This window comes from Dasypus novemcinctus, chromosome 10 (assembly GCF_030445035.2).
Source record: "Dasypus novemcinctus isolate mDasNov1 chromosome 10, mDasNov1.1.hap2, whole genome shotgun sequence".
NCBI classification, from domain to species: domain Eukaryota; kingdom Metazoa; phylum Chordata; class Mammalia; order Cingulata; family Dasypodidae; genus Dasypus; species Dasypus novemcinctus.
The window spans coordinates 86,852,899-86,880,102 of NC_080682.1; the positions used below are offsets into that span (position 1 = coordinate 86,852,899).

The 27,204-nt window shown below is 38.9% G+C and overlaps 1 pseudogene; it reads right to left on the reverse strand.

Moving 5' to 3' along the window:
* Positions 1-4,639: 4,639 nt before the first annotated feature.
* On the reverse strand, positions 4,640-27,204 carry LOC101445865 (peptidyl-prolyl cis-trans isomerase A pseudogene; annotated as a pseudogene).

The window sequence follows — 27,204 nt, forward strand, 5'->3', positions numbered from 1 at the left end:
GTGGGGGGAGTGGTGGGGTGGCGGTGGTGGGATTGAATGGACCTCATATTTTTTTAATGTAATATTTTTAAAAATGAATAAAAAATTTTAAAAAGAAGAAGCACTACTGATTTTTGTGAATTAATCTTGTATCCTATCACTTTGCTGAACTCATTTATTAGCTCTAGTAGCTCTGTTGTAGATTTTTAGGGATTTTCTAGGTATAGGATTGTATTATCTCTAAATAGTGAAATTTTACTTTTTCCTTTTGATTTAGATGACTTTTTGTTTTTTAAAGATTTATTTATTTATTTAATTCCCCCCCCTCCCCTGGTTGTCTGTTCTTGGTGTCTATTTGCTGCGTCTTGTTTCTTTGTCCGCTTCTGTTGTCGCCAGCGGCACGGGAAGTGTGGGTGGCGCCATTCCTGGGCAGGCTGCACTTTCTTTTCACGCTGGCAGCTTTCCTCACGGGCGCACTCCTTGCACGTGGGGCTCCCCCACGCGGGGGACACCCTTGCGTGGCAAGGCACTCCTTGCGCGCATCAGCACTGCACGTGGGCCAGCTCCACACGGGTCAAGGAGGCCCGGGGTTTGAACCGCGGACCTCCCATATGGTAGACGGACGCCCTAACCACTGGGCCAAAGTCCGTTTCCCTGATTTAGATGCCTTTTATTTCTTTACTTGCCTGGTTGCTCTAGCTAGAGCTTCTAGCCCTATATTGAACATAGTGGTGACAGTGGACATCCTTGTCTTGTTCCTGATCTCAGTGGAAAAGCTTTCAGTCTTTCACCACTGAGTACAATGATAACTATTCTTGTTGTTGTTGTTTTTTTTTGTATATATGCCCTTTATCGTGTTGAGAAAGTTTTCTTCAATTCCTAAATTTTTAGTGTTTTTCTCAAGAAAGGATGGATTTTGTCAAATTTCTTTTCTGCATCAATTGAGATGATAATGTGATTTTTTCTTTGATTTATTAATGTGGTGTATTACATTAATTGATTTCTTGTGTTGAACCACCACTGCATATCTGATATAAAACCCACTTGATCATGATGAATAATTCTTTTAATATGTTGTTTCATTCAATTAGTGAGTATTTTGTTGAAGATTTTTGCATCCATATTCATTAAGGATGTAAATCTGTAATTTTATTTTGTAGTAATGTCTTTATCTGGCACTGGTATTAGGGTAACATTGGCTTCATAGAATGTGATTGGTAATTATCCTTCCTGTTCAATTTTTTGAAAGTGTTTTAGTAAGACTGGTACTAAATCTCTTTTGAATGCTTAGTAGAATTCACCTGAAATTATCTGGTCCTGGGCTTTGCCTTTTGGGAAGTTGTTTGATGACTGTTTCAATCTCTTTGCTTGTGACTGGTTTGTTGAAGTATTCTATTTCTTTTAGGGTCAGTGCATGTTGTTTTTATATTCCTAGGAATTTGCCCTTCTCATCTACATTGTCTAGTTTTCTGGCATACAATTGTCATAGTACCCTCTTATGATCTCTTTTTTTACTTCTTGGGGTCAGTAGTAATGTCCCCATTTTCATTTCTGATTTTATTTATTTGCATCTTCTCTCTTTATTCTTTGTTAATCTAGCTAAGGGTTTGCAAATTTTGTTGATCTTCTTGAAGAATGAACTTTTGGCGTTGTTAATCCTATTGTTTTTTGTTCTCAATTTCACATATATTTGCTCTGATCTTTGTTACTTCATTCCTTCTGCTTGCATTGGGCATAGTTTTCTGTTCTTTCTCTAATTCTTCAAGCTGTGTAATTAGGTCACTGATTTTAGTTCTTTCATCTTTTTTTAATGTAAGCACTGAAGGCTATAAATTTCCCTCTCAGCACTGTTTTTGCTGCATCCCATAGGTTCTGATATGATGTGTTCTTGTTTTCTTTCATCTGGAGATTTTTGAAATTTCTCTTGCAATTTCTTCTTTGACCCACTAATTACTTAAGAGTGAGTTGTTTAATCTCTATATATTGGTGACTTTTCTCTTTTTCTGCCTGTTGTTGATTTCCAGCTTTTTTCCATTATGATCAGAGAAAGTGTTTTGTATAATTTCAAACTTTTTAAATTTATTGAGACCTGCTTTGTGATCCAACTTATGGTCTATACTGGAGAAAGATCCATGAGCATTTGAGAAGAACGTATATCCTACTTTTTTGGGTGCAGTGTTCTGTATATGTCTATTAGGTTTAGTTCATTTATCATATTATTCAAGGTTTCTGTTTCTCTATTGATTCTTTTCCAATGATAAGAGTGGTGTATTTAAGTCTCCAACTCTTATTGTAGACACATCTGTTTCTCCCTTCAGTTTTGCCAGTTTTTGCCTAATGCAATTTGGGGCAACTTGGTTAGGTGCCTTTACATTTATGATTATTTCCTCTTGGTGAATTGCCCATATTATTATTATATAATGTCCTTCCTTGTATCTAATAACAGCTTTGCTTTTATGGTCTATTTCATTTGATATGAGTATAGCAACTCTAGCTCCAGCTCTTTTTTTTTTTTTTTTTTTTTTTTTGGTTGTTGCATGTGTGGGATATCTTTTTCCAGCCTTTCATTTTCAATCTATTTGCATCTTTGGGTCTAAGGTGTGTCTCTTGTAGACAGCCTATAGATGGCTTATTTTTTCTTATCCATTCTGCCAGTCTGGGTCTTTTGATTGGGGAGTTTAATCCATTAATATAATGTTATCACTGTAAAGGCAGTTCTTACTTCACCCACTTTAACTTTTGGGTTTTATCTGCCATCTCTTTCCACCACTCTTTTTACACTTTTAGCTGTTTTTACTGTTAAAATCTTACTCTCTTCCAAGGCTCTTTCTCCTCTTTTTAAAAATTTTTATTTTTATTTTTATTTTTAAAGAAGCTTTAGATTACATAAATGTTACATAAAAAACATAAGGGATTCCCTTACCCTCCCACACTTTCACATATTAACAACAACCTTCATCAGTGTGGTATATTTGTTACAATTGATGAACCCATATTGAAGCATGGACTACATTTTACATTATAGTCTACACTTTGTTCTGCACAATTTTGTATGTTATGACAAAATATACAATGGCCTGTATCCATCACTGCAATGTCATGCAGGACAAATCCAATGTTCCCAAAATGCTCCCATATTACACCTATTCTTCCTTCTCCCATCCCTCAGGATCTCTGGTGATCACTGCCTCTACATCAATGATAAGAGTTCTTCTGTTGCTAGAATAATAATACATCTATAGTAGAATAATAAAAAGTCTACTTTAGTCCATTGTTCATTCCCTAATATTGAGAATTTTGAGATGGTGATGCCCACTCTGCTTCTAAGAGGGAGCTTAGATCCCACAGGGCAGATGGATGGAGCTATCTTGCTTGCAGTTGCAGACACTCTCTGTTCCTTGGGATGGGCATTGTCCATCATCATCTCTTTGTTAGTTGTCCTGGGTAAGTCCAATGAACTGGAGAGTAGGTGTTGCAACTCTGCTGAAATTTAGGACTCAACTGGCACATGGAAATATTTAAGTCTCTGGGACATATATTTAACAAGTATAGTGCTAATTATAGGTTCAAATAAAAGTTGCAGAAGAGCAATGTGTAGAGAACCTATAAATGAGTCTAACTCTGTTACACTGGCGAGTAAGGCCCACTGACATTTTCTATACCAATCCTTCATTGGTTATATAAGTTGTAAATATTTTCCCAGTTTGTAAATTTCCCTTTCATTTTACTTCAGGTGCATTGGTGAACAGAGGCTTTTAATTTTTATATGATAGATTGGAAGTATTCCTTTTAAAAAATACAACCAGGATAAGAAACCACATTTTATATGATTCCCTCTATTAGTGAGGAATATGGGATTATAATTTCTCTTTTGTACTGTATTTTACTGATTTTGGTATCAAGCAAGTATTCCCTCTTGTTTTTATCTTGGATGAGATTGTGTTATATGGGAATTATTTTGAAATTTTGGTAGCCTGCTCCTATAAAAACTCCTGCTTGGTATTTTCTTCTTTGGAATAATTTAAATTATTGCTTCAATTTTTAAAAATTGCTATGGAATTTATTTGGTATTTTCATTTCTTCTCCTTGGTTATGATATTGTATACTTTTAGAAAAGTTTCCACTTTCTCTATTTTCCAATTTATAGATAAAAAGACAAAGTATTTTCTTTATCATCTTGTTTATAGTTTGTTGGCCTATTCATTCTTTTTTGTCCTCCATTACTGCACACATTTGTATATTTTATTAATCTTTTTTGGGAACCAATTTTTGATTTGTAGATCCTTTCCATTTTTCTTTTAAAATTTTGCTTTCATTTCCCACACCCCTCCCCACCTGTCCTCATTTCTATATTCTTTGGATTTATTCTGTTCTAACCTCTTAATTCAAACACTTAGCTCTTTTTTCCCCCATGAGCCTTCTTTCCTAATATAGTCTTTTTTTTGGGGGGGTGTTCAAGGTTTTTATTTCATAATCATAAATTTAACTCTGCAATCCAGCTACACTTGGAAGGAAGGCAAGGCTGATATGGAACCCAAAGATCTGCAGCCACAGCACAAAGATTATAGGATACTGAGAGCAGACCAGGAGTGGTGGGGGCACTCTCCTGAGCTACAGAAGGAGTGGACTAGTGGTTAAGACAAAAGACAAATCAAATTTATTAGACTTCTCTGTGGTCAGCAATGGTGAGCTTCTTGCTGGTCTTTCTGTTCTTGGACCCAAAGCTCTCCATAGCTTCCACAATATTCATGCCCTCTTTTACCTTGCCAAAGACCACATGCTTGCCACCCAATTATTGAGTCTTAGCTGTGCAGATGAAAATCTGGGAACCGTTTGTGTTGGGTCCAGCATTGGTTATGGACAAAGATGCCAGGAATGGTATGCTTCAGGACGAAGCATCAAATTTCATCATCAAATTTCTCCCAGTATATGGACTTGCTACCAGTGCCATTATGGCGTGTGAAGTCACCACCCTGGCACATAAACCCAGGAATAATTCTGTCAAAGCAGGAACCATTATAACCAAATACTTTCTCCCCAGTGCTCAGGGCATGAAAATTTTCTGCCATCTTTGGAGACTTGTCTGCAAACAGCTCGAATGAGACACGGCCCAAGGGGTCGCCGTCAACGGTGATGTTGAAGAACACGGTGGTGGTGACCACGGCTGTGTGTGAGGAACTGCAGTGGTAGACGATGGTGTCTGCAAGGCCACTTAATGCTATAAATTCCTCTTGAAACTTATTTTTGCTTTCTCACAAATTTCAATACGTAGTATTTTCATGATTGTTCATATAAACATTTTAAACTTTTATTATGATTCTTTCTTTAATCCAAAAGGTATTTAATTCTCATACACACATACTTTTTTTTTTTTTTTACAAGTTTCTAACTTAATTGTTTTGAGGTAAGACATGGTATGAGGAAACTTATTCTTTGAAATTCCTGGAGGTTTGCCTTAGTGTCTTATGACCTATTACTTTTTTTTCCCTTATGCTCATGTGTATGTATATGTCCTATTCAATAGTTGGATATAGAATTTTATTATATCTGTTAAGATCAAGCTTATTGTGTTGCTCAACTCTTTGCTAGTTTGTTTTTTAAAATCTACATAGTCTAAAAATAATTGAGGTGTGATAATAGTTCCTACTGTAATGGATCTATTAATTCTCCCCCTAGTTCTATCAATTACAACTTTATATATTTTGACTCTATTTTACTAGATTCTTCTATGACCACAATTACCCTATTTTTCTGGTGAATTTAACATTGGGCCATTCTATAATGAGTGGCTCTCTATTACAGACCTGTCCAACAGAAATATAGTGCAAATCATATTTTCTAGTGGCCACATTAAAAGAAATAAACAGGTGAAATTCATTTTAATATTTTATTTAATCCATCATATCCAAAATATTATCACTCCAGCACATAACCAATATAAAGTTATTGATACATTTTACTTTTTAAAAAAATCAAGTCTTTGAAATCTGGTGTGCATGTTTCACTTACAGCAAATCTCAGTTTAGATTAGCCACATTTTCAAGGCTCAGTGGCCACATGTGCCTATGTTGTGGCCATAGCATAGAAAGAGGATGGCCCTCCTACCCAAAATGTGGTTTGGATATTGAGATTGCTGAAACTACATACACCAAGAAGATAGAAAGGTTTAGTTCATACCTGAGGCTTTTGACAGAGAGCAGGGTAGGCTTTCCAAGCTGGTCTGAAAATAGCTTGAGAAAAGGGAGACTGGCTTGGTGTTTTTATTATAGTTATAGGGGTGGAAAGAGGGTGAGGATTCCTACAACTTGGAAGGGTTTTGTGTGGTCCAAACCTCTTGGCAAAGGAAGGAGTACCCAGACTTTCTTATCAGCTTGCCCAGAATTAGAGTTAAAAGGGGAAGAAGGAAGGGTAAGGCTTCAAGCTGTCAACAAACATCAAAAAACAGAGTAAGACTCTTTATTACAGACTAGCAGTGACTGTACTGAACAATACAGAGCCTAATTCTTTAATTTTTTTAAGTCTAATTTATTTGATAAATATAGTTTAACTTTCTTCTTATTAGTACATGCCTACCACACATTTTCCTTTCATACTAGTACTTTCAACTCTGTGTCCTTATATTTTAGATATGTCTCCTGTAAACAGCATATGGTTGAGGTTTGTTTTGCTTCAAAATTCAATCAGACAGGGAAGTGGATGTGGCTCAACCAATTGGACTCCCGTCTACCATATGGCAGGCCCTGGGTTCACTTCCCACAGCCTCCCCGTGAAGGCAAACTTGCCCGCACCGGTGGAAAGCTGATGGCCCACACCTGCAGTGAGCTGGTGCAGCAAGATGATGCTGCAAAGGGAGACAAGCAGACACAGAAGAACGCACAGCTAATGGACACAGAGAACAGACAGCAAGCAAGCAACAAGGGGGTGGGGATAAATAAATAAAATAAATCTTAAAAAAAAATTCAATCAGACAATCTTTTTCTGGCTGGCCTAATCCTTGTACGCTTATTTTGAGTACTGACAAACTTAGATTTGTCTTTGCCAATTCCAGTATTTCGTTTTACCTGCTTTTTCCATTCTATTCTAAACTTTGAGATTTTCTTTCTTTCTTCCTCTTTTTTGTTATTCCATTATTTCCCAATAACACGTCCTGAGGTTATGTATTTTTCTAGTGATTACCTTTGGAACCTTATCATGCATACTAAGAAATACTTAAATTGATATTAATTCCTTCTTGAGAAACACAAGAACACAAAAAAGCTTTAACACTGATCAATCCTCTTCCTGCTGTGCATGCTATTTTGCACAAAATTTGCCACCATAATCATTATCACTTATATTTGACATGTAAATCTTCCTACATTTTTACCACATTTATCCCTAGTACCTCTCCTTCTTTGTATCTGAGTCATTTTCTTTCTCCCTCAAGTACATCCATTATAGTCCTTTATGTTTATGGTATTTCTGGTGTCAATTTCTGTTTTTCATTATCTGACAATGTCTGCTTTACCCGTACTCTTTTTTTTTTTAAGATTTATTTATTTTTATTTATTTCTCTCCCCTTCCTCACCCATCCCAGTTGTCTGCTCTCTGTGTCCATTCGCTGTGTGTTCTTCTGTGTGCGCTTGTATCCTTATCAGTGGCACCGGGAATCTGTGTTTCTTTTTGTTGAGTCATCTTGTTGTGTCAGCTCTCCGTGTGTGTGGCACCATTCCTGGGCAGGCTGCACTTTCTTTCACGCTGGGCGGCTCTCCTTACAGGGCGCACTCCTTGCGTGTGGGGCTCCCCTACGCAGGGGACATGCTTGAGTGGCACGGCACTCTTTGCGCGCATCAGCACTGTGCATGGGCCAGCTCCACACGGGTCAAGGAGGCCTGGGGTTTGAATTGTGGACTCCCATGTGGTTAGTGGATGCCCTATCCATTGGGCCAAGTCCGCTTCCCCTTCTACCCCAAAAAAATACCTTTATAAAAGTCAACAGATTTCCAGTGTTTGCATTAGCATCAGTACCCCTTTGGCTGACTAATACAAGTGCCATAGGAGAGAACTGAGAATGTGGATTGGGATAGGATTGAAAGCACAGAAGATTGTCCATTAACAAGAAGATGAAGGAAACATCTCGATTTGTGCATGAGAAAAGTGAGAGAGGTTGTTTGGCAGAGAAAGGCAGGTCTGTGGGTTTTGGGCTAAAAAGATTAGGGTAGTCAGGTCTAGGGATCCTATGTTATGAAGTATGAGTAAGAGCATCTTCTAAGAGTGAGAAGAAGGCAGGTGGTTGAAGGGAGAAGCTATGAAGTGACTGCTGGGGACCTTCTCTCCCAAGTACCCATTCACCCTCTTTCAAGGCCTTCCTTGCCTATTGTTCATCAGGTACCCACAGAGTCTGGGAACAAGCAGGAATGGGAACTAGTCTTTTCCCAAGGCCTTATCCTCGTTGAGGCTAGAGACAGAAACAAGGCAGCAAAGAAGCAAGCCCAAGAGACCAAGATGGAAAAATGGAGTGAAGACACAGACAGCCATGTAGGCTGAGCAGAAAAGCCACTTCCTCTGAAGGCTCCTGGAAGGCTCAAGGTCTGGAGATCACTGGGGCAAGGATTCACAGTTTCACCAGAAGAAAAAGAAATTAAATGTAAATGTAGAAGAATCTATTTTATTTTTAATTTTTAATTTTTATTATTTTAAAGCAATTACATAAAAGTCACATAAAAACATATACTTTAAATCCCTTGAGAAAATATAAGGAAGGATTACGTGTTTAAGGTGCCTAAGGAGGGACAACTGGCACAGGGGAAGGTTACTAGGGAGTGTGTAAGTACTCATTTTGTCATAGTATATTAAATCATTGCATGGAGACCATACAATGAGTGTGAAGGGGTACCCACATTCTGGGGAGACCTGATGTTCTCAAACAGAGAGAACTGTGTCCCTCGAGAGAATCGGTGGCTTCCAATGGGTTAGGGAAGTCTAGTATGTCAAACCCTCAGCATTGTTGCAAGTATCTGTAAATCTGGTCCCTCAAGTAGTGAAGATTGATTGTCACTGTGGGCCCTGAGGGGAGGGGAAGAGAGGTATAGAATAGATGGAAGCAGGGTAACTAGGGGGCAATGGAACTGCTCCACAAGATCATGTAATGATGGATATAGGACATGTTAACGTATACCAAAAATGTATACAAGTCTATAAGCTAAAATATAAACCATAATGTAAAACATAAGGAAACTAAAAATTTAAAAATTTATACAGTCTAAAATATAAACCATAATGTAAACCAAAATGGAACCATGTTTGAAAGCTATGTTTCAAAATCTGTACATCAGCTGCAGCAAATATAACATGAACATGTAAAAAGATCATTGCTGGTGAAAAGGGAAAGGGCTTGGTATTGGATATATGGGAGACCCCTATATTGTATATGTGAATTACTGTGATCTAAAACTTTTTTGAAGACAAAATTAAAAATAAAAAAAAAATTAAAAAATGAATGGATATAGATACTGAGAAAGAAATGAAAGGAAGTGCCTTGCCACTGTACATATAGGGCAACACCTATTACAGTGATGAAAGGCAAAATGTTAAAAACAAAGCTCTATAACATTTTTCATTTTTATTAATACACAAATTTATTTTTACTTTATTTTAGTATTTCTAAATTAGTATGTATATTTCTAATCTTTAAACTCATCACTATATTTCATTTTCCTATTAATTGAATTTAGCAATATATTAGGCTTCATTGTTGCAGAAGTTTTGGACCACAGAGAGATTCAACTATGGCTGGGGAGGAACACTGTTGTGGGGTGTTATTGATGGGGGGCACATGGTTGGGAGGGAGATTCCAGGGCATGTATATAGGGGACATAAAAATGTTCTGATATATGTTGGGTATTTTCACAGTAGGTACAGTTACAAATGACTAATGAGGTAATGCTGAGTTCCTACTCAGGGGAACTCTGTCACATTCCTCAATGGGACAGCAATAATCCTCCAAGTGCAAGAGCAAAGACCAACAAGGAAGGATGGTCCAATGATGAGCCCTTGATACTGATAACAATGCTTATGAGGCTGTGTGCCTGAAATATGAACTAGGCCTAGAGCTGCAGGATACCTAAGAGTTACCTCCTGAGAGCCTCCATGTTATTCAAATGTGGCCACTCTCTAAGTCAAACTCAGCATGTAAATGCAATACCTTCCCCCCAGTGTGGGACATGACTCCCAATGATGAGCTTCCCTGGTGCTGAGGGATTACTACCAATCACCAACTGGTGATGCGCTAGAAAGAGACCTTGAATAAAAGGGTCAACTCAGACCAGCAGCATATCTCAGCCTACATGTAAATGGCTTTTTGACCTTGAATAAAAGGGGGAAATGGCAAAGAGAAATGAGTTTATATGGCTAAGAGTCTTCAAAAAAGCTGGGAGGTCATCAGAGGGGTTGCACTTACACACGCCTCAGCAGGACCCCAGAAACAGCTTAAGTAGATACAACCCTAGGTACTGATTCTCCTGAAGGCTACAGAGACCCACAGGATATATGGTCATGGCAGATGGATTTTGAGTTCTGTACCATGTCAATGGGCCCTATTTTGGAATTTGTGCTTCTGCGAGTGATGGAGCTGGACTCAGATGTGACCTTTTTACACATGCCTCTTCTGTCACTTTTACTGAACCTGTGATTGGTGCTAGGGATGATGTATATACTCAGGGGACTTGAATCTCTGGACTGCCCATGTACTGGCTGGGCCCTGAGCCTCAGCAGAGTTGCAACCCTTACTCTCTGGTTCATTGGACTTACCCAGGACAGCTAACAGGTAGGTGAAAATGGCCAACCACCACACCAGGGAACCAAGAGTGCCTACAACTGCAAGCAGGAGAATTGCATCCATCATCCATGTGGAATCTAAGCCCTCTTTTGATATAAAGGTGGTGTAGACATCACCATCCCAGGGTGCACAGGATGGAGGAATAAAATATGAATTAGAGTGGACTTACTGATATTCTACTATAAGACTATTGTGACTAGTAATAGAAGAAATTGTATCACTGACATGGAGAAAGTAGCCACAGTAGTTGCTGAGGGCAGGGAGAGGGAAGAAGAGATGTGATGAGGGGGCATTTTGGGGACTTGGAATTGTCCTAAATGATGTCGCAGGGTCAGATGCTAGACATTATATATCCTGCCATAACCCACTGAATATACTGTGGGAGAGTGTGAACTACAGGGTAAACTCTTATCCACGTGGTGTAGCAGCACTCCAAAATGTGTTTGCCGAGTGTGATGAGTGAGCCACAATGATGGGGGAGGTTGTTGGTGTGTGAGGAGTGGGGTAGGAGGATGGGGGGCATACAGGAACCACATGTTTTTAATAATGTAACTTTTTTGTGATGTATGTATCTTCAAAAAATACAATTTACAAAAATTATGGGGGTGAGGGGTGGGGAGTGGGTTATATGGGAAACTTTTATATATTTTTTTAATGTAACATTCTATGTGATCTATTAACTTTAATTTAAAAAATGTGTTAACTAAAAATATATATATATAGTAGATTCCCATATGCCCCACCACCTCACCTTCCCACGCTTTCCCACATTAAAAACATATTTCTTTAGTGTGGTACATTTGTTATAATTGATGAACACATATTGAAGCACTGCTACTAACCATGGACTATAGTTTACATTATAGTTTACACTCTGCCCTGCACAATTTTATAGGTTATGACAAAATGTACAATGGCCTGTATCTGTCATTGGAATGTCATGCAGGACAATTCCAATGTCCTGAAAATGCCCGCATGTTACACCTATTCTTCCCTCTCCCTCCCCTCAATACCTCTGGTGATTACTGCTTTTGTATAATGATAAAAGTTCTTCCGTTACTAGAATAGTAAGTCTATAGTAGAAAAATAGTAAAGTTTACAGTCCATTGTTCATTATCCAATCTTGAGGATTTTGGGATGTTGATGCCTGCTCTGTTTATAATTGAGAGGGGGCTTAGATCCCATGGGGCAGATGGACAGCACTACCTTGCTTGTGCAAAGACTCTCTGTTCCTTGGGATGGGCGCTGTCCATCATCATCTCCTTGTTAGGGCTCCTGGGTGAGGCCAGTGAACTGGAGAGTAGGTATTCAGGGCTCAACTGGCACAAGAACAGACAAAAGATTTAAGTCTCTGGGACATATATTTTAAAAGTATAGTTCTAATTATAGGTTCAAATAAAAGGGGCAGAAGAGCCATGTGTAGGAAACTATAAATGAGTCTAACTCTGTTACACTGGGGAGCATACATTCCAAAATAAGTAACCGGGTGCTGAACTCCTGAGCTTGTCTGCCCTGCTTATAGTGTCTGGATTCCTCTAGATCCCTTAGGAGCCTCTCAAGAAGAATCTATCCTAATTGAGGGTTGAGGCAGAAGATGAAACAAGGCATGCCTTCCTATTTACCCTGGCCTGGCTGTGGTCAGAACTGACATCTGGAAAAACTACCTCCCAGAAATGGACTGGGGAAAAAAGAAAGACCAAAGGGTGGAATCAGACAGAGATAGAAAGAGCCAGGGAAGTGATGCACAGAGACATGAGAAAGGATGCTAGCTGCTGTGTATGAGCCCTCTCCCCTTTCACACACATACAAACAAACACACACTTATTTACATACTCTACACGCAGGTTATTTTTTGACAGCAAATTCTCAAGAAACAAGGATTACCAGAAAGATGTGTGGAAGAATTTTAGTTTCTGAGTCAAAGTACTAGAATTCCCTGCCTTTTTTATGATCTTTCCCAGACCATGGAAGCAGATACCCACACAAAGTTGAGTACACATCTTCACCTGTTGCTTCTAGGTCTGTTTCTGCCTAGCACAGGCAGGGGTCCCTACCCCAGTCCATTCCCTCCTATGCAAGGGGCCCCTCAAGAGCATCTCCAGGCACCCACTAGAGGATAAGTGCCCTTGTGTCCTTTGCAGTCGGTATCCCACCAACCCTGGCTGCAGGTAACCATTAATCCATGTCGCTTCTCCAGCCCAGCATTCCAAATGTGATAATAATGACAAAGCTATTGTTCTCAAATGTTTTTCTTTACTTTAAGAATGAATTCTGGGAAAGGATGTAGCTCAAGTGTTGAATGTCTGCTTCCCATGTACCCCAGTTTTTACTTGTGTGTACTAAAAAAACAAGCAAGTGAAAAAACCAACTCGGATGAGCCAGTGTAGCTCAGTAGTTAAGCGCTGACTTCCCACAATCAAGGTCCTGGGTTCAATCTCCTGCCCCTCAAAAACAACAAACTGAAACTCTCATTTACTTTGGTGAAAATGTAAAATGACCCAACCATTTTGGAAAAGAGTTTTATAGTTTTTAAAAAGTTAAACACTCATCTACCCCATGACCCAGCCATCCCATTCCTAGATATTTATCCAAGAGAAAAGAAAATGCATCCACACAAAGACTTATGCATGACTGTTCATAGCAGCTTTATTCATAATAGCCAACATTGGAAACAAATCAAGTATCTATCAAGAGGTGAATGGATCAACAAACTGTGTATATACAGAAACATTATACTGTGTGAAAGAGGCCAAACACAAAAGAGTATATATGGTATTATTCTGTTTATATGAAATTCTAGAATCTGTAGAAGCCAGGGCAAGACTGTTCCAAAGCAAGGGCAAGAGAGGCCAGAAGCTGAGAAGGCAGAAGTGAAGAGCCTGGGGACTGGAACCACTGAGAGCAGCCATGAAAGAAGGAAGATGAGAGGGTGAGGTGGCAGTAGGGCCAGATTCCTTTAGCCACACTGAACTCCAGAACTTCAGAGGTGAGGAAGGCAGGCATGGCCACCCTCTCTAAGTAAAAAATCTTCTAAGTAGCCTAAAGTGACCCCCTCTGATCTGATCAGAAGATGCAGAAGCAAATTTTTGCAGGAGGAAATCTATCCCAAAATATACTTCAATGACTTCCACTGGTTATATCAAGCAAAGAACTCCTAGTCTTGATGATCTGAGTGAAAGTCAATATAAACAAGAAAGACAGATTCAGACCCCCAAGAACTGTAGCTATTAGACTTATAAGCTATGTGTGAAAATGTATAAAGAAATAAAGGATGAAATTATAAAGAAAATCTTAGAATAAGAAACTATTGAGAAAGTACAGAAAGATTGGTAAAGCAAAAAAAAAAAAAAAAGGAAAATGGAAAACATGATTGAAATCTAAAATTAAATACAATGAATAAAGAGCAGTTGAAGTGAGAATTAGTAAGCTGAAGATACAGCCAAAGAGTTTGTCTACACAGTGGCAAAGAGAGAAGATTAGAAATAAGAAAGAGAGCTTAAGAGACATAGAGAATAGTATGAGGAGAGGCAGTATTAAGAGATAATGGCACAAATTTTCCAGAACTAATGAAAAACATGAACCTACAATCCAGGAAGCACATGTATCCAAAGCAGAATAATTAACAGGAAATGCATCTTTAAACACATATCATAATAGAACTGCAGACCCTAAAAACAAAGAGAAGATCTAGAAACAGAGAGAAAGGAAGTCTTAAAGGCAAGAAGAAATGCTGTTCAAAAAAATTGTAATCATGTAGGTAAATCCAAACATATATTATCTTTATAATTTAATAAGTGTTAAATCATAGGTTTAGAAGAAGAGAACTGAAATAATGAGAAATAGTGTGTAATTGAGAAAGGGAAATATCAGAGGTAAAGTATTTGAAAGTCATTTAAACTCAGACTTACTGAAGTAAAAATCATGGTAAAATCAAGGGTAATAATTAAAATGTGAGGAATAGAATACAGAATTACTAAATAATAGAAGCTCAAAAAGTAAAAGTAAGAAAAAATATCTATCAAATAATCCCCATAAAAAAGGCCAAAAATAATAAGGAAAAAAAAGAACTTAGAAGAGTGGAACAAATAAAAATTAGAATGTTAAAAATTAGTCCTAATATATCAATACAGTAAATTCCAATGTCCCTAAAATGCCCCATATTACACCTATTTTTCCCTCTCCCTCCCCTCAGAACCTCTGGTTGGTGGCCAGTGCCTTTATATTAATGATACAAGTTCTTCCATTGCTAGAATAATAAGTCTACTTTAGTCCATATTTGCATTCTCCCCTAATGTCTGCTCATTCCTCAATCTTGAGGATTTTGAGATAGTGATTCCAACTTGGTTTCTGACTGAGAGGGAGCTTAGATCTCATGGGGTAGATAGATGGAACTGTTGCTTGCAATTAGAGATACTGTTTTTTGTTTGTTTTTTTGGGGGGATAGGCATTGTCCATCATCATCCTTTTGTTAGTTGTCCTGGGTGAGTCCAATGAATTTAGGAGTAGGTGTTGCAAATCTGCTGAGATTCAGAGCTCAATGGGTATATAAACAGAAGGAAGATTATGTCTCTGGGACATACGTAACAAGGATAGTGCTAATTATAGATTCAAATAAAAGGGGCAGAAGAGCCATATGTAGGGAAATTATAAATGAGTCTAACTCTGTTACATAGGGGAGAATATATTCCAAAGTAAGGCCCACTGACAGGGTGCCAAATTCCTGAGATTGTCAGCCCTGCCTATAGTGTCTAAAAGTCTCTAGAGCCATCAGGAGACCTGCTCTTTGAGGCACTGTTTCCTGTGACAGTCAATGAGATCCTGCTGAGACATGCATAAGTATAACCTCTGGAATGACCTCCTGACTCACTTTGAAATATCTTAGCCATAAAAACTCATTCATATTTAATATTTACCCCTTTTGGTCAAGGTCTTTTTCCAAATGCATTGCTAGTTGGCACATGGTAATAATCCCTTGTGCCAGGGAGGCTCATCCCTGCGAGTCATGTCCCATGCCAGGGCGAAGAGGGGGAGGTAGTCCATTTATATGTTGAATTTGGCTTGGAAAGAGGCCACATTTGAGCAAAAAGGAGGCTTTCAGAAGGTAACTCTTAGGTAATATATAGTACTAGGCTAAGTTTCAATTTACAAGAAAATGTTCTTAAGTATAACCATCAATATCAAGGGCCTCCTTTGCTAGGCACTGTCCATGTACTTGGGGGATTCTTGCTGCTCTATTGGAGAACATAGCAGGACTTCTCAGGATGGGAATTAAATATTCTTCTGGTTATTGTGTGAGTCTCCATCCACTGAGACAATGCTCCATGATAACTTGAACATATTCATCTGCAAGTGAGGCATGCCTAAGTGCACTCCTCCCCAAACATACCCGATCACTGACACCCCACACCAGTGATCCTTTGCTACCACAGTTGTGACCCTTCTGTGATCCAAAACCTCCTGCAAAACAAAGCCAAAAAAATAAACAAATAAAAATAATAAGAAAATAAACTAATAAGAAAAAATAAAACACAAAAATAAAAAATAATAAAATTAGAAACAATTTTTTCATTGTGTCTTTCTTCACCAAAAGATCTATTATCTATTATGTACAGTGACAATTTCTTCCATATATTCCCTCAGTGTCTAATTTTTTTCACTGTATCTTCAAAGAAGCTTTAGGTTACAGAAAAGTCACTAGAAAATATAGGGGTTCCCATATACTCAAGCCCCTTCCCTTCTCCCACTCTCCCCTATTAATAACATTTTACATATGTATAGTACATTTGTTACAATTGATGTACAAATACAATGGTTTATAGTTTACATTTTGCACCATACACTTTTATAGATTTGACAAAATTTAAAATGGCCTGTATCCAGCATTGCAAGGTCTGGAGAACCATTCCAATGCCCTAAAAATGCCCTAAGTGTCATCTATTCTAGTCTTCCCTCCCCCTACTCTTAAAACTTATAGGAACCAATAACTTTCCATTTTTGAAGAATAAGATTCATAGTTATTTTATCATTTTTTAACATTTTTATTTTATTTTTTAATTTTTAAAATTAATAGATCAAAAGGAATGTTACATTATAAAACATTAAAAAAAAAACACTTGAGGCTCCTATATAACCCACTTCCCACTCCCCGCCACATCATTTTTGTAAATTGTATTTTTTTGAAGATAAATACATCACATAAAAAAGTTACACTAAAAAATATAAGAGGTTCCTGTATACCCCCCACCCCCCACCCCACTCCTCCCACTCCAACAATCTTCCTCATCATTGCGGCACCCTCATTTCACTCAGTGAACATATTTTGGGACACTGCTGCACTACACAGATAATAGTTTGCCCTGTAGTTCGCACTCTCCCCCAGTACATTCAGTGGGTTATGGCAGGATATATAAAGTCCAGAATCTGCCCCAGCAATATCATTAAGGCAACTCAAAATCCCCAGAATGTCCCGACATCATATCTCTTCTACCCTCTCCCTGCCCTCAATAACTACTGTGGTCACTTTCTCCACCTCAATGCTAAAATTTCTTCTATTACTTACTCATCACAATAGTTTTATAGTAGAATATCAGTAAGTCCACTCTAGTCCATATTTTATTTCTCCATTCTATGGACCCTGGGATGGCGGTGTTCCCTCCACCTCTAGATCAAGAGGCAGCTTAGATTCCACATGGATGATGGATGCAATTCTCCTGCTTGCAGTTGTAGGCACTCTTGATTCCCTGGTGTGGTGGTTGACCATCTTCACCTCCCTGTTAGCTGACCTGGGTAAGACCAATGAACCAGAGAGTAGGAGTCACCACTCTGCTGAGGCTTGGGGCCCAGCTGGCACATGGGCAGTCCAGAGATTCAAGTCTCCTGAGCATCCCTAGCACCAAACAAAGGTTCAAAAGTGACAGAAGAGACATGTGTAGAAAAGTCACATCTGAGTCTAGTTCCATCACATTCAGGAGCACAAATTCCAAAGTAGCACCCTCTGACATGGCACAGAGTTCCAAATCCATCTGGCATGATTATATACCTTGTGGATCTCTGTAGCCTTCAGGAGAACCAGTACCTAGGGTTGTATCTATTTTGGCATCTGAGGTCCTGCTGAGGTGTGCATAAGCGCGACCCCTCTGATGACCTCCTGACTCTTTTTGGAAGACTCTTAGCCATATCAACTCATTTGTTTTTGCCATTTCCCCCTTTTATTCAAGGTCAAAGAGCAGTTTTTAACATTTGATCCATCATGTAGGCTGAGATATTCTGCTGGTCTGAGTTGACCCTTTTATTCAAGGTCTCTTTCTAGTTGCTTCTCCAGTTAGTGATTGGTAGTAATCCCTCGGCTCTAGGGAGGCTCATCCCCAGGAGTCATGTCCCACATTGGGGGGAAGGTAATGCATTTACATACTGAGTTTGGTTTAGAGAGTGGCCACATTTGAGCAACATGGAGGCTCTCAGGAGGTTAACTCTTAGGCATCCCACAGCTCTAGACCTAGTTCATATTTCAGGCACATAGGCTCCTAAGCATAGTCATCAGTATCAAGGGCTCATTATTGGACCATCCTTCCTTGTTGATCTTTGCCCTTGCACTTGGAGGATTATTGTTGTTCCATTGGGGAATGTGACAGAACTTCCCTGGGTGGGAACTCAGCACTCCCTCAGTTGACGTTTGTAACTGTAACTACTATAAAAATACCCAACATATATCCTAATGCATTTATGTTCCCTATAAACTTGTTTTGGAGAACTTCCCCCCATCCATGTGCCCCCCATCAATAACACCCCACACCAGGGTTCCTCCCCTGCCATAGTTGAACCTCTCTGTGATCCAAAACTTCAACAATGAGTCCTAAAATATTGTCAAATTCAATTAACAGGAAATTGAAATACAGTGATGGACTTAAAGTTTAGAAATAGAATACATAGTAATTTAGAAATACTAACATAGAGTAAAAATAAATTGGTGTATTAATAAAATGAAAAATATTATAAAGCTTTGCTTCTAACGTTTTGCCTTTCATCACTGTAATAGATGTTGTCCTGTATGTACAGTGGCAAGACACTTTCATTTCTTCTCAGTGTCTACATGCTTTCTTTCTTTTTTTTCTAATTTTTAATTTTGTCTTCAAAAAAGTTTTAGATCACAGTAATTCACATACACAACAAAAGGGACTCCCAATATCCAACATCAAACCCTTTTCCCCTTTCACCAGCAATGATCTCTTTACATGTTCATGTTATATTTGCTGCAGGTGATGTACAAATTTTGAAACATAGCTATCAAACATGGTTCCATTTTGGTTTACTTTATTGTTTATATTTTAGACTGTACAAATTTCTAAATTTTTAGCTTCCTTATGTTTTACATTATGGTTTACATTTTAGTTTATAGACTTTTATACATTTTAGATGTAAGTTGACATGTCCATCATTGCATGATCTTATGGAGCATTCCATTGCCCCCAAGTTCCCTGCTTCCATCCATGCCATACCTCTCTCTTCCCCTCCCCTCAGGGCACACCATGACATTCAATCTTCACTACTTGATGAACCAGATTTACAGATACTGCAACAACGCTGAGGGCTTGACCTACTAGCCTGTCCTAACTAATTGGGAGCCAGCAATTCTCTCTTTGGGAACATCAGGTCTCCCCAGGATGTGGGTACACCTTCACACTCATTGCATGGGTTTCCACCCAATGATATAATACACTATGACAAAATGAGCACTCACATACTCCCTGGAAGCTTGCCCCTGAACCAGATGCCCCCTGCCCCCCTTAAGCACCTTAAACATGTGATCCTTCCTTATTATATTTTCTAAAGAGTTTTTCAACCATATACCTGACATTCTCCCATATTCATCAGTTCCCCCCAGCCCTCCCCCCAATTCCTTGGGTCATCTGACCCATCCTCCCAGCCCTAGCCCCCCTCAAGCCCACAAAGCCCCACCCAGAGGTATCCCTATGCCCCCATCTTATCCCTTCCCTGTACAAACACTTACCTCCAGCTTGTCATAGACTTCACCCTTGTAGGTGTCAGCTTGTAACCTTCCTCATCCCCTCAGATTCCTTTAAACCTATCTTCCAGTCTTTAACTCTCTGAGACAGCTCAGTTTGCTTGTTTCATATCAGAGAGGTCATGTAGTTTTTGTCCTTCAATGCCTGACTTGCTTCACTCAACATAAGGTCCTCAAGATTCATCCATGTTATCACGTGTGTTTGTAGTTTATTTGTTCTTAAAGCCAAGTAGTATTTTATTGTATGTATATACCACATTTTATTTATCCATTCATTCATTGATGGGCATTTGGGTTGATTCCATTTTCTGGCAATAGTGTATAATGCTGCTATGAACATTGGTGTACATATATATATCTGTTTGTGTCCTTATTTTCAGATCTTCTGGGTATATACCCAGCAGTGGAATTGCTGGGTCATATGGCAAATCTATAGGTAACTTTTTGAGAAACTGCCAAACAGTCCTCCAGAATGGCTGGATCCTTCTGCATTCCCACCAGCAGTGAATGAGTATTCCCATTCCTCCACATCCTCTCCAACACTTATAGTCTTGTTTTTTTTTGACAGTTGCCAGTCTTATGGGAGTAAGATGGTATCTCATTGTAGTTTTGATTTGCATTTCCCTAATAGCTAGTGATTTTGAGCATTTATTCATGTGCTTTATAGTCATTTGTATTTCTTCTTTGGAGAAGCATCTGTTGAAATCTTTCCCCCATTTTTTAAATTGGTTGTTTGTCTTTTTATTTTCAAGATAGAGGAGTTCTTTATATATGCAGGATATAAGTCTCCTATCAGATATATGGTTACCAAATATTTCCTCGCATTGGGTAGGCTCTCTTTTCACTTTCATGACAAACTCCTTTGAGGTGCAAAAGGCTTTAATTTTGAGGAAGTCCCATTTATCTATTTGTTCTTTTGCTGCTCGTGCTTTGGGTGTGAACTTCATGAAGACATTTCCTATTACAAGGTCCTGTAGATGCTTCCCTACATTGTTTTCCAAGGTCTTTATGGTCTTGGCTCTTACATTCAGGTCTTTGATCCATCTTGAGTTGATTTTTGTATGAGGTGTGAGATGGTAATTTTCTTTCCTTCTTTTGCAATTGATATCCAATTCTCTAGACACCATTTGTTGAAGAGGTCATTCTCTCCCAGTTGAGTGGGCTTGGTGGCCTTGTCAAATATCAGATGACTGTATATATGAGGATCTATATCAGAACTCTCAATTCGGTTCCATTGGTCAGTGTGTCTATCCTTGTGCCAATACCATGCCGTTTTCACTACTGTAGCTTTGTAGTATGTTTTGAAGTCTGGTAGTGTGATTTCTCCAGTTTCATTTTTCTTTTTAAATATGTCTGGCTATCCAGGGCCTCTTTGCCTTCCAACTAAATTTCTTAGTTAGTTTTTCCAGCTCATTAAAAAATGCTGTGTTGGGAAGTGGACTTGGCCCAATGGATAGGACATCTGTCTACCAAATGGGAGGTCCATAGTTCAAACCCTGGGCCTCCTTGGCCTGTGTGGAGCTGGCCCATGCACAGTACTGATGTGCACAAGGAGTGCCGAGCCACACAGGGGTGTCCCCCACGTAGGGGAGCCCCATGCGCAAGGACTGCGCCCCATAAGGAGAGCTTCCCAGTGCGAAAGAAAGTGCAGCCTGCCCAGGAATGGCACCGCACAACAGAGAACTGACACAACAAGATGGCTCAACAAAAAGAAACAGATTCCTGGTGCCACTGATTAGGATACAAGCGCACATAGAAGAACACACTGTGAATGGACACTGACAGCAGACAACTGGGATGGGGGAGGAAGGGGAGAGAAATAAATAAAAGATAAAAAAATGCTGTGTTGATTTTTATTGGGATTGCATTGAATCTGTAGATCAGTTTTGGTAGGATAGACATCTTAATTATATTTAGTCTTCATATCCATAAACAGGGAATATTCTTCCACTTATTTAGGTCTCCTTTGATTTCCTTGAACAGTATTGTGTAGTTTTCTGTGTATAAGTCATTTACATCTTTGGTTAAATTTATTCCTAGGTATTTGATTTTTTAATTTACTATTGTAAATGGTACTTGTTTCTTGATTTCCTCCTCAGAGAGCTCATCATCGGTGTACAGAAATGCTACTGATTTTTGTGCATTGATCTTATACCCTGCAATTTTACTGAACTCATTTATAAGTTCTAGAAGCTTTGTTGTAGACTTTGCAGGGTTTTCTATATATAGTATCATGCCATCTGCAAGTAGTGAAATTTTGACTTCTTCCTTTCCTATTTGAATTCCTTTTGTATCTGGGTCTTGCCTCAGTGCTCAAGCAAGTACTTCTAAGACAATGTTAAATAGAAGGGGTGATAGTGGGCATCCTTGTCTTGTTCCTGATCTTAGAGGGAAAGATTTTAGAATTTCACCATTGTAAATGATGTTAGCGGTGGGTTTTTCATATATACCCTTTATTATGTTAGAAAATTTCCTTCTATTCCTATCTTTTGCAGTGTTTTTATCAAGAGAGTGTGCTGTATTTTGTCAAATGTTTTTCTGCATCCAAAGAGATGATCATGTGATTTTTTTCCTTTGATCTGTTTATGTGGTGTATTACATTAATTGATTTTCTTATGTTGAACCATCCTTACATACCAGGAATGAAGCCCACTTGGTCGTGGTGTATAATTTGTTTAATGTATTGTTGAATACCATTAGCAAGTATTTGTTGAGGATTTTCTCATCTAGGTTCATTAGAGAGATTGGTCTGTAAGTTTCCATTCTTGTGGTGTCTTTGTTTGGCTTTGGTATTAGGGTAATGTTGGCATGATAAAATGAATTAGGCAATATCCCTTCTATTTCAATTTTTTGGAAGAGTTTAAGCAAAATTGGTATTATTTCTTTCCAGAATGTTTGGTAGAATTCACCTGTGTGGCCCTCTGGCTCAGGGCTCTTCTTAGTTGGGAGGTTTTTAATGACCACTGCTATCTTTACTTGTGATTGATTTGTTGAGATCATTGATTTCTTCTTTTGTCAATGTAGGCTGCTAAAGTGTTTCTAGGAATTTGTCCATTTCCTCTAAATTGCCTTTCTTATTGGAATACAGTTTTTCAAAGTATTCTCTTATGATATTCTTTATTTCAGTGGGGTCAGTGGTGATATCTCCTTTCTCATTTCTTATTTTGTGTATTTGCATCTTCTCTTATTTTTTCTTTGTTAGTCTAGCTAAGGGTTTGTCAATTTTATTGATCTTCTCAAAGAACCAGCTCTTTGTTCTGTTTATTTTTTTGAGTGATTTCCTATTTTCTATTTCATTTAGTTCTGCTCTGATTGTTTGTTATTTCTTTCTTTTTTCTTTCTTTGGGGTTAGTTTGTTGGTTCTTTACTAATTCCTCCAAATGTGCAGTTAGTTCTTCAATTTTAGCTCTTTCTTCTTTTTTTTTTTTTTTAAAGATTTATTTATTTATTTAATTTCCCCCCCTCCCCTGGTTGTCTGTTTTCTGTGTCTATTTGCTGCGTCTTGTTTCTTTGTCCGCTTCTGTTGTTGTCAGTGGCATGGGAAGTGTGGGCGGCGCCATTCCTCGGCAGGCTGCACTTTCTTTCACGCTGGGCGGCTTTCCTCACGGGCGCACTCCTTGCGCGTGGGGCTCCCCCACGCGGGGGACACCCTTGGGTGGCATGGCACTCCTTGCGCGCATCAGCACTGCGCATGGCCAGCTCCACACGGGTCAAGGAGGCCCGGGGTTTGAACCACGGGCCTCCCATGTGGTAGATGGACGCCCTAACCACTGGGCCAAAGTCCGTTTCCCTCTTCTTTTTTGATGTATGAATTTCTGGCTATGAATTTCCCTCTCAGGACAGCTTTTGCTGCATCCCATAAGTTTTTTCTAAGAGTGTGTTGTTTAACTTCCATGTCTTGGTGCCAAATCTGGGTCTCTGGCCCTTGCAGATTTCCAGCTTCATTCCACTGTGGTCAGAGAAATTATTTTGTATGATTTCAATCTTTCTGAATTCATTGAGACTTTCCTTGTGGCCTAGCATGTGATATATCTTGGAGAATGATCCATGTACACTTGAGAAGAATGTATATCCTGCTGTGTTTGGGTGTAATGTTCTGTATATGTCTATTAGGTCCCTATCCTCTAATATATTGTTCAAAGTGTTTCTTTATTGATTCTCTTTTGAGATGTTCTGTCCAATGGTGATAGTGGTGTGTTAAAGTCCTCCATTATAATTGTAGAGGCATCTATTCCTTCACTTAGTTTCTCCAGTGTTTGCCTCACATATTTGGAGGTGCCCTTGTCAGGGTCATAAATGTGTATGATTATTCTTTCTTCTTGAAAGATTATCCTTTCACTAATTTTTAGTGCCCATCTCTGTCTCTCACAATTGTTTTGCATTTAAAGTCTATTTTGTTTGATATTAATATAGCTACACATGCACTTTTTATGTTATTGTTTGTCTATAAGATTGTTTTCCAGCCATTCACTTTCAATCTCCTTGAATCCCTGGGTCTAAGATGAGTTTCTTGTAGACAACATATAGATGGGTCATATTTCCTTATCCAATCTTCCAATCTGTGTCTCTTAACAGGTGAGTTATCCATTGACGTTTAGTGTTATTACTTTCAAGGAATTATTTATATTAGCTATAATTTCTTTGGATTTGTGTTTGACTTATGTTGTTTGATTTTTTCCCCTCTTTTTGTAGTTTTAGTTGTTCTTACACTCTCCTCCAACTCTGTCTCTCCTGTTTGTTTGTTTGTTTTTTCTTTCTTCCTGCAGAACTCCCTTTAGTATTTCTTGAAGGGCAGGTTTCTTTTTGGCATACTTTCTTAGTTTCTCTTTATCTGTGAATATTTGAACTCACCATCATTTTTGAATGCTTGTTTTGCTAAATAGAGTATTCTTGGTTGGAAATTCTTTTCTTTTAGTACCTTGTCTATGTCATACCACTGCCTTCTTGCCTTCATGGTTTCAGATGAGAGATCAGCACTTAATCTTATGGAGCTTCCCTTATATGTGATGGTTCTCTTTTTTCTTGCTGCTTGTGCATTGGATAATTGGACAAGTATATGTCTTGGGGTAGGTCTGTTGGGATTTATGCTGTTCAGGGTGCATTGTGCTTCCCAGACATGTACATGCATCTCCCTCAATAGGTTTGGGAAGTTTTCAGCCAGTATTTCCTCCAACACCCCTTCTGTCCCCTTTACCTTCTCTTCTTCTTCTGGGATGTCTATAATGTGTATGTTTGTGCATTTTGCATTGTCATTCAGGTCCCTAAGTCCCTGCTGGATTTTTTCTATCTTTTTATCGATTAATTCTACTATCTGTTTGATTTCAGATGTACTGTCTTCCACATCACTAATTCTCTCCTCTGCATCTTCTAATCTGCTGTTATTTGCTGAGAGTGTATTTTTGATTTCTTGGATTGTGCTATCAATCTCCATCATCTCTGTGATCTTTTTGTGCATGATCACAATTTCTTCTGTATGCTCTCCAAGTGTTTTCTTAATATGCTTAATCTCTTCCTTCACTCCATTGAATTAGTTCATGATACATGTTTTGAAAGCTTTCATTACTTGTTCGATGTTCTACTTCTCTTCCTGGTTTTTAGTTGGTTCATTGGATTGGGCCATGTTTTCCTTATTATTGGTGTGGTCTGTAATTTTTTGTTGTTGTCTGGTCATCATTTTATCTTGCTGGGTTTATTCTGTTGATTATCTTCTTATTCTAGTCTTGGGATTTAATTAGTTGTTGTTTGTGTGTGTGTGTTAAGTCTTCTCTTTGTCACTTTTTTCTTCTTATTCTATTTCCTTGTTGTTGGCTAAGTTCCCTTGAAGGAAAATATTAGGTCCAGAGAAAGCAAAAGGGGTAAGAATAGGAAAATATAATAGTAGTATTGATAGTGAATGTTAGCAGAAGAACCATGTGAGGTCTAGGAGAATGGATATAGAACTCATGGAAGCTGTGTATAGTTATAACCATAAAAAAGTGGAGTACCTATAAGGAGATATTAAAGTGAATATGGGGAGGAATTTACTATGAATTAAAAGGTCAATGTGGTCAGGAGAGAGGGAAAAAGAAAAGAGAGGACAATAATAAAAAGGGAATAAATTATAGGAAACAGATTAGAGATATTAGAGATAAAAAGTCAGGAATATTGGTGGCTAAACAGAGAGGTGGAATGTAAGAGAAACAATAAATGATGGAGGAGAGAATGATGTAAAGGAAAGGGGATAGCATTGATAGCCAAAATCAGTACACACAGGAAAGAGAAAATTGAGGATGAGGAAGCACAGCAAATAAGAAATGTTGCCTGCAGCATTATTATAAAAAAAGAAAGAAAAAAGAAAAGGGAAAAGACAGAAGACAGAAAGCAGAGCAAGAAAAAGAGAAGGGAGAAAAAAGAAGAAGAAGAAGAAAAAAGGGCAGTGGCAGCAATAAAGAGGAAGTAAAAAACAAGAAAACAAACCCAAAAAAGACCAGACAAGGTCTCAGGCAAAGAATCCTCTTCACAATTGAATAAACTGCTTAGGAGTCTGACTTTCCCCCTTTCTCCCTTCCTCCTTTCCCTCTCTCCCAAGGCAGCAGGAAGACTGCGTGAGGGCTCCTGTAGGAAATTCAAATGGGTCCCTGATGAACCAACTCACCTGAGAAAATGACTCCTAATTTCTTGAGAGAGCACCCACTCCTTGCCAGGAACCTTAAATATGCTATTGGAATCCTGTAAAGGATATCCTACTGTCCCTCTCCCTAGTTAATTTTCTAACTCCACCTTCTCCCAGACCAAGTTTACTATCCTAGGGCACTTAGGTAAATTGGGCTCTCTCACCAGATTCACCTCTTCTCTTTTTCTAGACTCTCCCCAAGTCAGCTGATATGCTGCTCCAAACTCAATAAAAGGGGGGACCAGAAAATTGAACCTGCACTTCTTGGCCCCTCTGCATTTCCCACCTAAACCCTCCCACTCTTGGAGTTAGTCGGCAACGGGAGGGGTAGGGCAATGCCGGAATTCCAGGAGTGTTGGGCTCAGGAAACAGAGGCCCGGAAGAATGTGGACTTGGGGAATGTAGGTCTGTGAAACGTGGGCCACGGGGATTCAGGGGACACAGGCTTGGGGTTCATGCATTTGGGAAACACAGGGCTTGGAAATTCTGCCCCACAACTGGCAGTTCTCAGTGAATGCAGCGGCTCTTAGTCCTACGGGGGAAGGGATTTACCTTCCCACGGCTTCCCAGTTCACTGTTAGAAACACGCAGTTCTACCTTGAGCAAACACCACTTTATGCTTCAGTCTTGCCAGATCGATGTCCAGATACCTCCCACCCTGCAGGTTCCCGAAAAAGCCTGCTCCTGCAGGACTCTGTCACCACACAGCCGGTCTTTTGTAAGAGAGATGACCAT